Genomic DNA, 12,887 nt, shown 5'->3' with positions numbered 1-12,887 from the left:
GTGATCCAATTAGATCATGTTCATGGTAGCTTTGCTGTGCACATCCTCAACTATTCGTTGATGATGGTTTATTGTCATAGATATCACAGCTATTAGCTATACTGTACACATGTTCAACAATTGATTTTTCATTATAGGATAATAATAATAAGCTTACACATAGAGGAGTACATTATACACTAGACCTGGCATACATAAGGAGTGAAGGGGGGTCTGGAGTTGTAACCCCTCAGAAGCTGTTAGACTTCTGTAATTTTATAGTGGCTAAGTAAAAAGAATCATTCACTTTTTGATAAAAGCACCAAACTTGGTACAACATTTAGTTAATTCATCATACTATTTCATATTAGATACAGTGATCTATCATCATAGATCTATCATAATCATGCTCAAAGAACCTGACAAGTAACATCAAGAGAAAATGTATTAGTGAAGCCATAAAATGCTCAATAGTAAAGATATTAAAACCTTGCATCTGCAACAGCTTTTGGATATAACAAGGGATTGTTATGTTAAGAAGCACAGAGTGTCATGGTATATGAAGCCATAGGTGTACAATATATTATTTCTAATGTATTATGTCTGTACTTTTAATATTGCCTCCATTAAAATCTCGTTTTGAAAGATTTTTCATTACACCCGTAAATTTGAAAAAAATTGAGGAAAATGAAGATTTTAAGTGTACTTGTATGGCTTCTTAGAACAATGATCTTGAACATTTCTTGATCTGAGAACAATGTACATGGGTAATTTGTGCGTAGCTTGATTAACACTTGCTTACTGTTCTCTTTGTAGTGTGCTTAATTTCACAATTGCTATAACATTTCAGTTTCCTTGAAATGCAAACTTGTGTTAATTTTTTGCTGAGACGGTCACATATTAGATAATGGCTGGGAATTTTGTTAAACTCTCTACAGGATGATTTCTTGCTAATCTCTCTACACAGTGACTTGTTTCTTGCTGAACTCTCTACAGACTGGCTTGATCAAGCTGATAGAGTGGCTAAGCAACAAACTTTGATGAAATAGTTTACTTTGAAAAGCACTAAATCTCTGCAGAAGCTGAGTAAGATACAGTGATGGTGCTACTTTTTAGACTTTAAAAATCTTTATAAAGCATGAAAAACAATAAAACTAACAATGTAGCTACTACAACAGGGTAGAAGCGTGCCTTCTCTAGTACCCATAGTGCAGCTGTGGTCATAAATGTAATATGTATTATATAGACACACTCGAAAGATCTAACAAGTACTCCCCTTGTTTGTTGTTTACATCAGTATCTTATGATTGGTAGACCGTGGGCTAACATTCCCCAGAACATTATTCATATGTCATTATGTTTCTACAAACAATGTCAGAAAATTGTGGTTGAAGGATCTATTGTTAAGTTTTACATTTTATACTACTCTACTAACTTTGCTAGGGGCAGACAATTTTTTTCTTTTGTGGAATAGCTACCCTTGTTCCCCGGGCCCGGCCAGTATCCACTACTGAGGAACCAATATATATATATATATATAGCTATTTTTTCCTTTACAGTAATTATGTTGTCTTAACTTTCATACATACTGATAGTTTGATTTCCTGCTGAAAGTCTAGAAGGGTTTCTAGTACCACAGTCCTATGCCCCTAATACTGAAATGCTCACTACATCTAATTATATCTCTTACTACACTCCACTATATTAAAATATTTTATTGTCTTTAACTTCTGGTGATTGAAGTCACAGGTGTAACTGTATTTTCAGCAATGTTAATATTCAATCAGGGAAATAGCATCAGCCAAAAAGTTTTTTGGCTATACCCAGAAGGCTGTATAAAAGATGCTGTAGAAAAGAGGTCAAAAGTAATTATAGTGTGAAAACAGAGGAAAATTGAGAAACTCTAATAGAACGATCAACTAGCTAAACTAAATGACATCTTGTAAAATATCAGTAGCATGTATAAATTAAATTTTGCTTCTTGATCTGTAATGATCTTTATGCTATGTATTGTTATCTTATCATTGTGCGTCAAGCATTCTGGCATAATTTCAGCTAATTCTTACAAACATCAATCATTGCAGATTACTGATACTCCGTAACTCATACATGCAGAATAAGTCAATACTACACCTACTAGTTTGCATTACAAATCATCCTGTACAGAATTAAACTACAAGAAAGTCATCCTATAGAGAGTTCAGTTACAGTATGTTAAAAGTCTGTCACCCTGTAGCCTGTAGAGAATGCAGTTATGTTAAAAGTTACCTTACCATAATTATGTAAAATACTGATATGTGTAAAACTGTATACAGCTGGAAACAAGTCACTACCTGTAGAGAGGGAAAGTAGCCCTAGGCTTGTACAAGCCACTCTATAGAGAATTCAGCTGTAAAAAAGTGACCCTGTAGAGTTCAGCTATGGCACAAGTCACATTTTAGAAAAGCTACCAATTGTACCAAAGTTGACCACAACAATAAAATTGTGTATCAGTTCAGCAACAATAGCTGGAAGTCATGTGTGACCCACAGTGTAAAGTACAAAACAATTACAAGCCACTGAAATATGACAAAATATTTTTATATTAATATATACAAACAAGTACAGAGTATACAACTAGATATGCCTAGCATTGTGAGTAGATAGTTCACTGTGATGATTATTTCAGTGTAAATGTGTCTTGGCACTTCTCTTATAAGTCATATAAGTGAGCTTATGCTAGTAATTAATACAAGTCAGATTTCAAGTGATAATTTTAGGGGGTCAGAGTAACACAAAGACACTACCTCATTGGAGTCATTAGTGTGTACATGTCACTTATATATAGGAGTGTTAAAAATTGGGAAATGAGCGTGAAGTCACTTGTAATGTGAGATCACATAAGGTAACTTATAAGTGATACCCATTGCTGTGAATACCTATGCATGTCTAAGTAGAACCCTCCATGAGAAATTCTGGTTGTGGTCCTGAACAAAATGTGTGCTACTCTAAAAGAATAGATTTACTTAACTGAAAAATGAAGTTTTGCATTCTTTACAGTGTTTAAATAACTGAAGTGTGAGGTTCACTGTATACTGAACTGTTTGAGATAACAAGTAGATGAACTGGTATCAGTATTTTGCAAAAAATTCAAAGATGGTTTAACAGCACCCACTCAGAGAACTTGGACATTTAAATAGTTGAAAACTCAACAGATTGCTAGCTACATTTTATGTGATAATTGAGCCAGCATCAAATATTCCAGCATAATAAAAGCATAATAAGCTGGAGTACTATGACAAGCATATTAGGTGGAATATTAGGTGCTACATTTATGTGAACATGCCAGTGTAATGAAAAGCATAATAGGCTGGAGTACTATGCCAGCATAATGCTAGCATATTAAGTGGTTATGAAAATACATTGATATTGCCTAATAAAGCAATCAGTGTAAAATGCAAATTGAAATAGAGCTCTAAATACATTGTACATAACTCCATGCAGTGATACTCTCTAATAGAACAGTCACTTTGTAGTGAGATACTCTAATAGAGCATTCACTGCTTGAAGTGTTCCAAGATACATGCAGTTGTAAAAAAAGTTGCTATTCTATCTAGTAGCATAATGGGATCACTGAAGAGCACAATAGAAGAAATTTTGAGAAATCCCTGAAAGCATTTTGGGTAAATTTTTAAGCATATTTGACTTGGGCCATGATAATAAACTAAGTTAGATAGTGTTCTTTAATCCGGTTAGTTGAGCATTATGCATTGATTAACATGCATGGAATGGCTAAGTCTCTTATAGATATATAGCTATAGCTAACCAGCTATAACTAAACATTATTTTTTGGTATTATTAGCTAACAGCATAAAACTATGGACTTTCACTGTATATGTACAATATAAACTTTGGGTGTTCCACTTCCAGGAACTACACTCACTAGAGAACAAGTGTCCACATTATCATAGTCACCTGTGTATTGGCTAAGACCCTGCTTATTGTGTATGTTGGTAGGTATAATGAGTGACAACATTATTCATCCCTTAGGGAAAGACCTAGTGATAGAACATAATCCTCTTGTCGGCCCTCTTACAAGACTTTCTTTTAGAAGACTTAAAATACTCTAACAGAGCAGTCAAGTACAATCAGTAGAACATTCATAATTATTATATCCCTGTATTGTTAATGGGGCACGTTATTAATTCTTTTGGCTTCACATACAAAATGATGGCTTCTATTTGATTTCCATTCCTTTTTGTATCAGATATACATGTGTTTGTGGTACTTACAATCATCATCATCTCCAGTTATAGTGTTTGGACCAAAAGGTATAGGAAATTTATAAGTTCAAATTTAGTTTCTCGGGTTTAATTCTAAACCATCAGGATATGGCAAGGTGTGTGCACCAGCTAGGATAGTAGATAAATAATTATATGCCCTAGGGGGGACAGTCCCCTAGAAGTTAAAGGTATAGTATAATTATATTTCAGGACTGAAATTTTTGTTGTAGAAGAGTTTTATGTACAAATGCCTAAATCACAATTATTACTTTCTATTAAAATGTCTCAAGACTATCCTAGAGTTGTACAGTCATGAGTAACAGTTAAGCAAGAATGGCACACGAAGGACTCGTGATCAACCATGTGCTTTTCATTTATAGGCTAAATGTACCAATGGGATGGTGCTGCAGATGCAAGCTTTCATACTCAGTAACTGTGGATAATTCTTAATAGTGATATAAGTACATAACTATAGTGACTGTTCTATTAGAGTATTTTACTGAATGCCCTATTATAGTATCTTGATATTGTAAAGTTTTTTGGATGGAAGTAATTTTATGAAGTAGCTAATTTCTTATAAAAAAACAGCAATCTCTTACAATTTGGTTTTGTAAAGTGTATCAGCTATTTAGATTATAATATTATCCACGTGAAAAGAGCCAAGCTATATAAAAAAGGTGTAGCCTTCAAAAAGCCTGGATGAAAAAAGTTGTGAAATCAAATGAAATGGCTACAATAATGTTGATGATAACAAAATAATTTATTTATGCACAAAGGCCAATTTTAAAATCTCACATCATTGCAGCCAGCCACTGCCTTTGATTTCACAACTTTTTCATCCAGGCTTTTTGAAGGCAGCATTTTCTTGGCTGTTTTTGCATGGATTTCACATATTTAAAATATATACTCAAAGTCAACCATAAACTGGCTTTGAAGTTTGTTTTTACACAAAGTATCTAAAATTCTGCTTTCAAGAGAAAACTGTTAGGTCTATAGCCAGGCAATAACACATATTGCAAGGCAATTTGAGTAAAATCTTTCAAATTATGGCATGACTGCAACACTGCAGTTTTACAACAAAATCAATTCTTCTCAACCGTTTGGGAAAACAGTATCTGTGTTGGTTTAATAGCTTCTTATTAAAGCATAATTTTATTCACGGAACCAAAGGACATAGTTGTCTACCCCCTCAACAGTTCTATATATCATTATAGGAAAACGATGCAGGTGGACCGGAGTTGTGAATTATATTTCCAATTTCCATTGAGGTTATGAACACTAGAAGCATTCATGTACCTAGTCTGTAGTTTCTTTCACTGTGGCTTTAGGATAGATAGACAGTAATGTATTAACAACACTCATTACTGTAATAGAGCAGTCATTTAGTTGCTTAGGTACAGTATTATGTTTTTTGTAGCTATCAATGTAATTTTATTGTACTCATCTTCAACTATTAATTGTATTGATGATGTCATAATATATCACAGTATCCAGTGTACACACCTTGTAAGGATCACTACTTGGATCACCACTACATGTCCACTGATTTGTCATTACAGGATAAAAATCTCACCACTACACCTCCTACCATGCAGACTGAGGCTTTAGTAGTAATTCATTGACCTTTACTTGTTGTCCAGGGGCTAAAGTCTCTGGAATTAATTTTGTTATGTCCATAATTAAGACATTTTTTGCAATTACGTATACCCAGCTCAAAAAAGTATTTTCCAGATCCGGCAACCTTGACTAAAAGTAGCATGTGTGACTCCCAGTGTTGGAGGCAACACTTTGCTTATGTAACGAGTTATGTAATATTAGCTATTACTTTTGTGGTAACTAAGAAATATAACAAAACAAAATAGCTATGCTATAAAAGCTAGTAATATAACTCAAGTTACTTTAATTACAAATGTAACGCATAATGAAGTTATTGTAACAAACCTAATAATACTGAAGTAATTACAACAATTGACCAACTTACTGAGTAATGCCTAGCCACAACAAAGCAATGAAGCCCATCTTGAATTAATCAATGAAGCTATATTGACCAGTATTTACACATTGTCCAACAACGTGATCATGTCACATGATATGGTGATGGTAGTTGCACACATCCAGACAGAATAACATTATGTAATGTTATTATAGTAGTATAGTTACTTTATTTCATTTGTAAAAGCCCAACACTGTTAGTGTGACCATCATAATTAAGTGTCTGTGGAGTTTTACATATCAAATACTATTATTAATGAAGGTACATTATAATTATAGCCATAAGGAACACCTGATTTTGGGTTCAAACTGTTGATAGAATAACTATGCATTGTTGACAACATATGTACCCCCTGTGCCTCATCCTTGTATTACTTCAAACTCTAGTTGTATATGTTCCCTACACTGTCTAAATGGTTAGCTCAATTTAGTTAAATATTAAAATTACAAACCAAAGAATGTATAATGGTTAATTAATTGGGCATGTGATTGTGTAACTCTTATATAACATCTACAACTTGTGAACAGAATAAGTTATGAATTTCCACAAAATTAATATCAACTTGCCTATTAGATAAAGATCTTCAATTTGACACACCCAGTTTGAACAATATGACTGTTACATTGGTGATAACATATAGACAAAGGTCACTTTTTTGTACATACACTACTGAACCGTAAAGGACACCAGAGGTCAATTCTACAATGGACTCCACCTCTATGTAATTAACTATGTGGAAGTTCTCACAAAGTGCATAATTTTTCTGCTGTGGTACTACTACCTTAAGGTGAATAAATTTAGCAATTTTAGCAATTTTTTGTTTTTTCCGCTAAATTTAGTACTAGTCTGGCAGACAGCATGGTGAAGTTTGCAAAATGGTCTATAGTTTATTTTAATGCACTTTTGGATTGTCCTGTACACCTAAAACAATATTCCACCTGCTGGACAAGTGTCAGCCTTGGGCATTTTGCCATAGCAACCAAAGTTTAATTAGCTGCATAGCAACCATACAAATTTCACAAAATAGCTTCTGTGGGTTTCAGTTTTACCCAAAACTGTTTGATAACCTGACCAGTACTGAACCTGACCACATAACAAATCTGAGGTCAGAAAAAAATTGAATAATTAAATAGTCCCATAAACCCCTGAAGGAATCATTATGCATACCATAGTTACGTACTTACGTATGTCTCAATTAGAGATGGATCGATACCACTTTTTACCGATACTTCCGATACGAGTATTTGTACTGAAATTATCTGCCGATACCGATACTGATACTAAGCATTGAAGCCTAGACAAGATTATTATAGAAATTTCACTGTTGTGATACATAGCTAGATATTAAAATATCACAGTAGCTAATTGATTGATCTCAGTTCAATCAAGTTTTATACTATTCATTCTAAACATGATAAATATCATTGTGGACTACGAATTTCTTGATTTGAGGTAGTTTTCTTGTAAGCTTATTGATTAAACAATTAATTGCGTGGGAGGCCGATAATTGTACAATGTTCGTTACAGCTTTGCAACTAAACCTTTTCCTTGAAAAAGCAAGCCAAGTAGTCATAAATTATTTCTTGAGGAACAACTGCACTGCCATTTAATTACAAAGGATTGACGTGCTCTAATATATTAGAATACACACGAAGCAATTGCAGCAATACTTGGAAAAGAGTAACAAAGGCTTTGTTTCGCTATTTTGTTAGTTCAACTAAGTTATTAGCTACTGGAAACTTAGCTAGAGATGATTTAATAAAAGTGGTGAGTGTCTACTGGTGGTATCTGTACCTTGTATTACCGATACCAATCCGAGTACCAATCCGATACCGATACCAATGGTATCGGTATCGATACCGAACTACACCTTGTCATACAACAGGACGTATCTCAGTCCTGGAGTGAAATATTTGCACCCTGCTACTTGTATTATAAAGCCACTCAATTGCTCAGTATATCTGCTTAACTTTTCAAAGCTATATGAGCACATTGGTACAATAAAGTTATGTCGAGTTATGTATACATAAAGAAGTTAATGTACATGTATGCATGTAGATCATCAATGTAAGCTCAATAACTAGCACTTGCTATGTATATACTTGCAGAGTATGTCGCAAAGCACTCACTATACAGTAAATAGCATATGTGTGTTTTTCATCTATGCTTATTAATGCACCTATCAATGTATTGCCCCACTACCCCCCCCTCGGGCATATATGGGGCTATAGTGGGGATTTGACACAGCCGAATGTCAAATGCCCCATAGTAGGGCAAACCTATCGTGTCAAATCCCCACCGTTGGCCCCAGTTGCAACGCGGGATTTGACATAACGAAGGAAGTTACAACAAAAAATATTTGGGTGCTTACTGAACGATCGTCAAATGCCCCATAGTGGGGCAGCAGTTTCGTGTCAATTCCCCCTGTAAAGCCCCACTTACGCCCGAGGGGGGGGGGGGGGGGGGGTGGTGGGGCAATACATTGATAGGTGCATAACTGTCTGGTGTTTAGATTCTTCATACCTGCTACACTATCATCTAGCTCACTTAGCTTGTTTTCAAGAAATATAATGGAAGTTATGCCTTCTTTGGGGAATCATGTGGTATCCATGCAGTACAGTAGCTGCCTCTTGTACCCCCTATATACCCTGAAATGTGGACACCGTGATAACCAGAATATTATTTTGTCTAAGGTCCCATTTGTATAAAACACACATACAATTAAGCCTCTGAGATCAGGACAACTTTCCAATAAAACAGTATATTGGGGTCTCATAATAGTATTGTGAGAACCTCTAGCTATATTTTATATAGCTAGAGACTCTCACAATACTATTCTGAATCCTCTGAGATCAGGCAACTTTCCAATAAGAACAGTATAGTGGAGTCTTAAGGTGTCCAGAATAGTGTAGTGAGAGCCTCTGGCTATATTTTATATAGGATACACACACACGTATGTATGACTGTGTGCTACCTCTTAAACAATATTTTTTATGTACAGTAAATAGATCATAACATGCCCTTTGTACTGAAGTTATGTCTGTTCTCACTCCCTTCTGCTCAATCACTTCTGTCTGTACTTTTTGTTATTTTCACTGAAATGACCATCATATCAAATTCTTTAAGGTGTGCTATTCTCCTACACTTTAATGCTGCTCCTTTTACATGAGAATTTTGGTAACCTTACAATTTGGCATGCAAGAGAGAACTTTCAATGATATAAAAGTGCTCAACATATCAGCCATTTTGTGACCAAATTTGCAAGAAAGGTCTTCCACATACCAATTTTTATCACTTTAATGATTCATAACTTAATTTAAATTTGAAATAAGTTATTGATTGAAATTTTTCCAGCTTTGAGCCATAACATAGAGCATTGGAGGAAGAAAAATTTCAGAAACAAAGTTATTCATACAATTGGGAATTGTGTGTGGAAGACACAAATCCAGCCTTTAAGAGCATTCATCACATTATATGGCATAAACAAAATTAAACTTAAGAGTCTTTCCTGCTGCCACCTATTTGCTCCACTAGTGATTTCCTCTATTGGCATTTATCAACAGCATATATTGGGGTCAGCAACAGCCTGCCATATACACACACATATACGGTATAAATTTGGTTTTACAAATAATTCATAATAGTGCATGCTGAATGTGCACATGTACGTACATATACAGCCAGTGTTCTATGAAATGCCGTGGTAGACAGGGACAGTGCTCGGGTACAACTAATCCATAACAGGTAAGCTGTGCAAAGGGTGTAGTAGCACTACAACTGTAGTTAGCTATAAACTAAAAGTAAAAGGTATTGGTCTAGCTGAAATTTTAATTATTGGAGGAATTTCTTGGTGATTTACTTCACAGTTTGGCTATTCTGTCTGCAGCTTGGCTATTTTGGCATGGATCCCATCATTTACTGCTTTACATGTGCTCTATTCAGGGCAGAAAGTGAAGCTGATGTTGAAAATAGAATTTAGACAATTCCCTTATGTATATCTAAAACCATTTAGTTATTACTCAGCATAAAAGTAATAGTGAACTTGTTCATTCCGGTCACCTCTGCCAGGCCTGCCTTATTAAGGAGGTGGTTTCATTAAACATGTTAAAGTCACTGTGGACACAAATGACACAATTAGGAGACTGTTACAATGGTCAGTTTAAATCAGGTGACCTTATTATACAGTGATTCAGATGGACAGGTATAGTAGAATATTAGAAGTATTGTGCAATTAAAAATGCCGTAAAATATCTGTAAAGCAAACGGGCATAACATAGAATGTGATCAAAGGAATCAAATGAAACTTGGTGTATAACTTTGACTCATGATGCACTGTCTTTGTGCCAATTTTGAAGAAATTTGAAAGAAGTGGGTTAACATTTCAATTTCTTTGATAATTTAGCATGGAATGACCAAAATACTAGAACTTCCTAAGTCAATATCCCAATTTGCCCAATGCTGATGGAGGTCCAGCAGGTGGTTTTGAGTAGTCCATAGTATGGAGAAATATTTTGTGGCATAAAATAAACTATAGACCATATTGCAAGGTTCAGCCAAAAAAGCCACTTATTCTACTGGACTATACACGCTAAACCTGCAAAATTTATGCTTGATTCATTACATCAATTCACAAAATCACTAAATTTTGCATTCATTAATTTTGCCAATATACAAAACCACTATATTTAGTGCATCGCTAAATTAGTCACCTTAAGATAAGTCATGTATGGCCACTTTTAAATTCTCATCATACAGTTCACTGTCATTTCTGATAATGTGATAGTTGCTTTACAAATTAAAAATGTTTCAAAACTAAACCTTGTAACTACAAGTGTACTATACAATTCTTTTTATTTCCTCCTTTTCTGTTCACTATTGGTCACATGTTATAACTCAACAATTTGTGATTGTGTAACTAAACATTGTTTCAGGTGTTAAGGTTTGTATAACAAATAGGGAAGTAGCATAGTGCATTGATAAGGCTTGTAAGAGCCCTGGTATGGATATATATACATGTACATTAGTGTTGCAAACATTGTAAGGTGTGGTACAAAATAACTCTTATTGTCTAGGCCAAGCCAATTATTGGCTAAGAAGCCTTTAAACCAGTTTTGCCCACCCACTTGGTAAACCCTACTAACGCAGTGGGTGGGTGGGTGGTATCTAGTCGGCAGTTTCTTTAACTGTGGTTATAGGGTAGATAGACATCTCGTATTAACAGTAACGCACTCACTACTCTAATAGAGCAGTCATTTTAAGTCCTTAGTATGGCCAATAACTTATCAAAAATTCCTTTAATAATTGTGACCAGGCCTGCGAAAATAGGGCATGTGGGCACAAACTTCATCCTGTCACACAACGGGTCATGCATATCTCAGTACTGGAAAAGAATATTGGCATTCTATAACTTGCATTATAAAGCCAATTAAATGAGTAATGCATGCTGATAATTTCATGGCCATATTTTAATAGCATCAAAAGTTATGAGCCATGAAAGCTTGAAAAATTTGGCAAATTTTATGTGCTCAAATGCCCTATTTTCGCAGACCTGGCCGGGTATCACTCATTGGACATGACATTTGCTGTCACATCCTCAACTGTTAGTTGATGATAGTCTATTATAATATATTGCTGCTACGTATACAGTGACACACCTTGTAAGGATCACTACTTGGATCACCACTACATGTACATGACATGTCCACTGATTTTTCATTACAGGATAATACTCTCACCACTACACCTCCTACCATAAAGAGTGATTTCTTTGAGCTTTTAAATTAGTACAACATTTATTTGCTAAACAATATTATGTCCAACCTCATGCAGGAGTTTAAAAAGGTGGCTAGTTACAAGTGATTTCGGGCTATATTGTTGTAAATGATAGTGGGTCAGACTACTTCAGTGTTGAAATAGCGATCTGCACAGTAGAGAGAAACGAATTGTTAAACATCTTTTGTTCTACCATTAAGTTTGACGAAAACTACTGTGATAACAGACTATATTTCCAGAACAATCCATAAATCACAACTTAGTGGATTCCATTTCTGTCAAGTCTTACGACTTCAAAGAAGTGTTTTCTAGAGCTTGACAGCAACCTTGACTGAAAGTAGCATGTGACCTCACAAGTTAATGAGTTTACATATCTAATTATATGTAGCTATGTTTTGGGTTCAAACTGTTGATAGAATAACTAGCTATGGCATTGTTGATGATACCTATCCCCTATACCCCACCGTTGTATTTCCTTCAGTCTCTAGTTGTGTATGTTCGAAATGTTCCCTAAAATGCCTAGTTAAATACTGAATTACAAACTGAAGAATGTGAATTTAGGCATGTGAATTTGTAGCTTGCAGTCTATAAATGGCCATAACTTTGTAACAGAATAAGTTACAAACTTGCAACATATATCAACTTGTTTCTTAGGTAAAGATCTTCAATTTGACACACCCAGTTTGACTGTTGCATTGGTGTTATATCGACAAAGATCACTTTTTTAGATATACACTGCTGATCTGTAAAAGATAGCAGAGGTCATATCCAATAATGTGATAGTTGCTTTATATTGATTGTTTCAGAACTAGATCTTGTAGTTAACTGCAAGTGTACTATATAATTCTTTTTATTTACTCCTTTACTGTTGGCTATTGATC

At 34.8% G+C, this 12,887-nt stretch overlaps 1 protein-coding gene across 4 annotated transcripts in view; it reads left to right on the top strand.

Moving 5' to 3' along the window:
* LOC136257281 (uncharacterized) overlaps positions 1-12,887 on the top strand; it is a 265,717-nt gene that overhangs the window by 97,137 nt on the left and 155,693 nt on the right. The gene's annotated exons all lie outside the window — the stretch shown is intronic.

This window comes from Dysidea avara, chromosome 6, assembly GCF_963678975.1.
Source record: "Dysidea avara chromosome 6, odDysAvar1.4, whole genome shotgun sequence".
NCBI classification, from domain to species: Eukaryota; Metazoa; Porifera; class Demospongiae; order Dictyoceratida; family Dysideidae; genus Dysidea; species Dysidea avara.
This window is presented reverse-complemented; position numbering and strand designations above follow the sequence as displayed.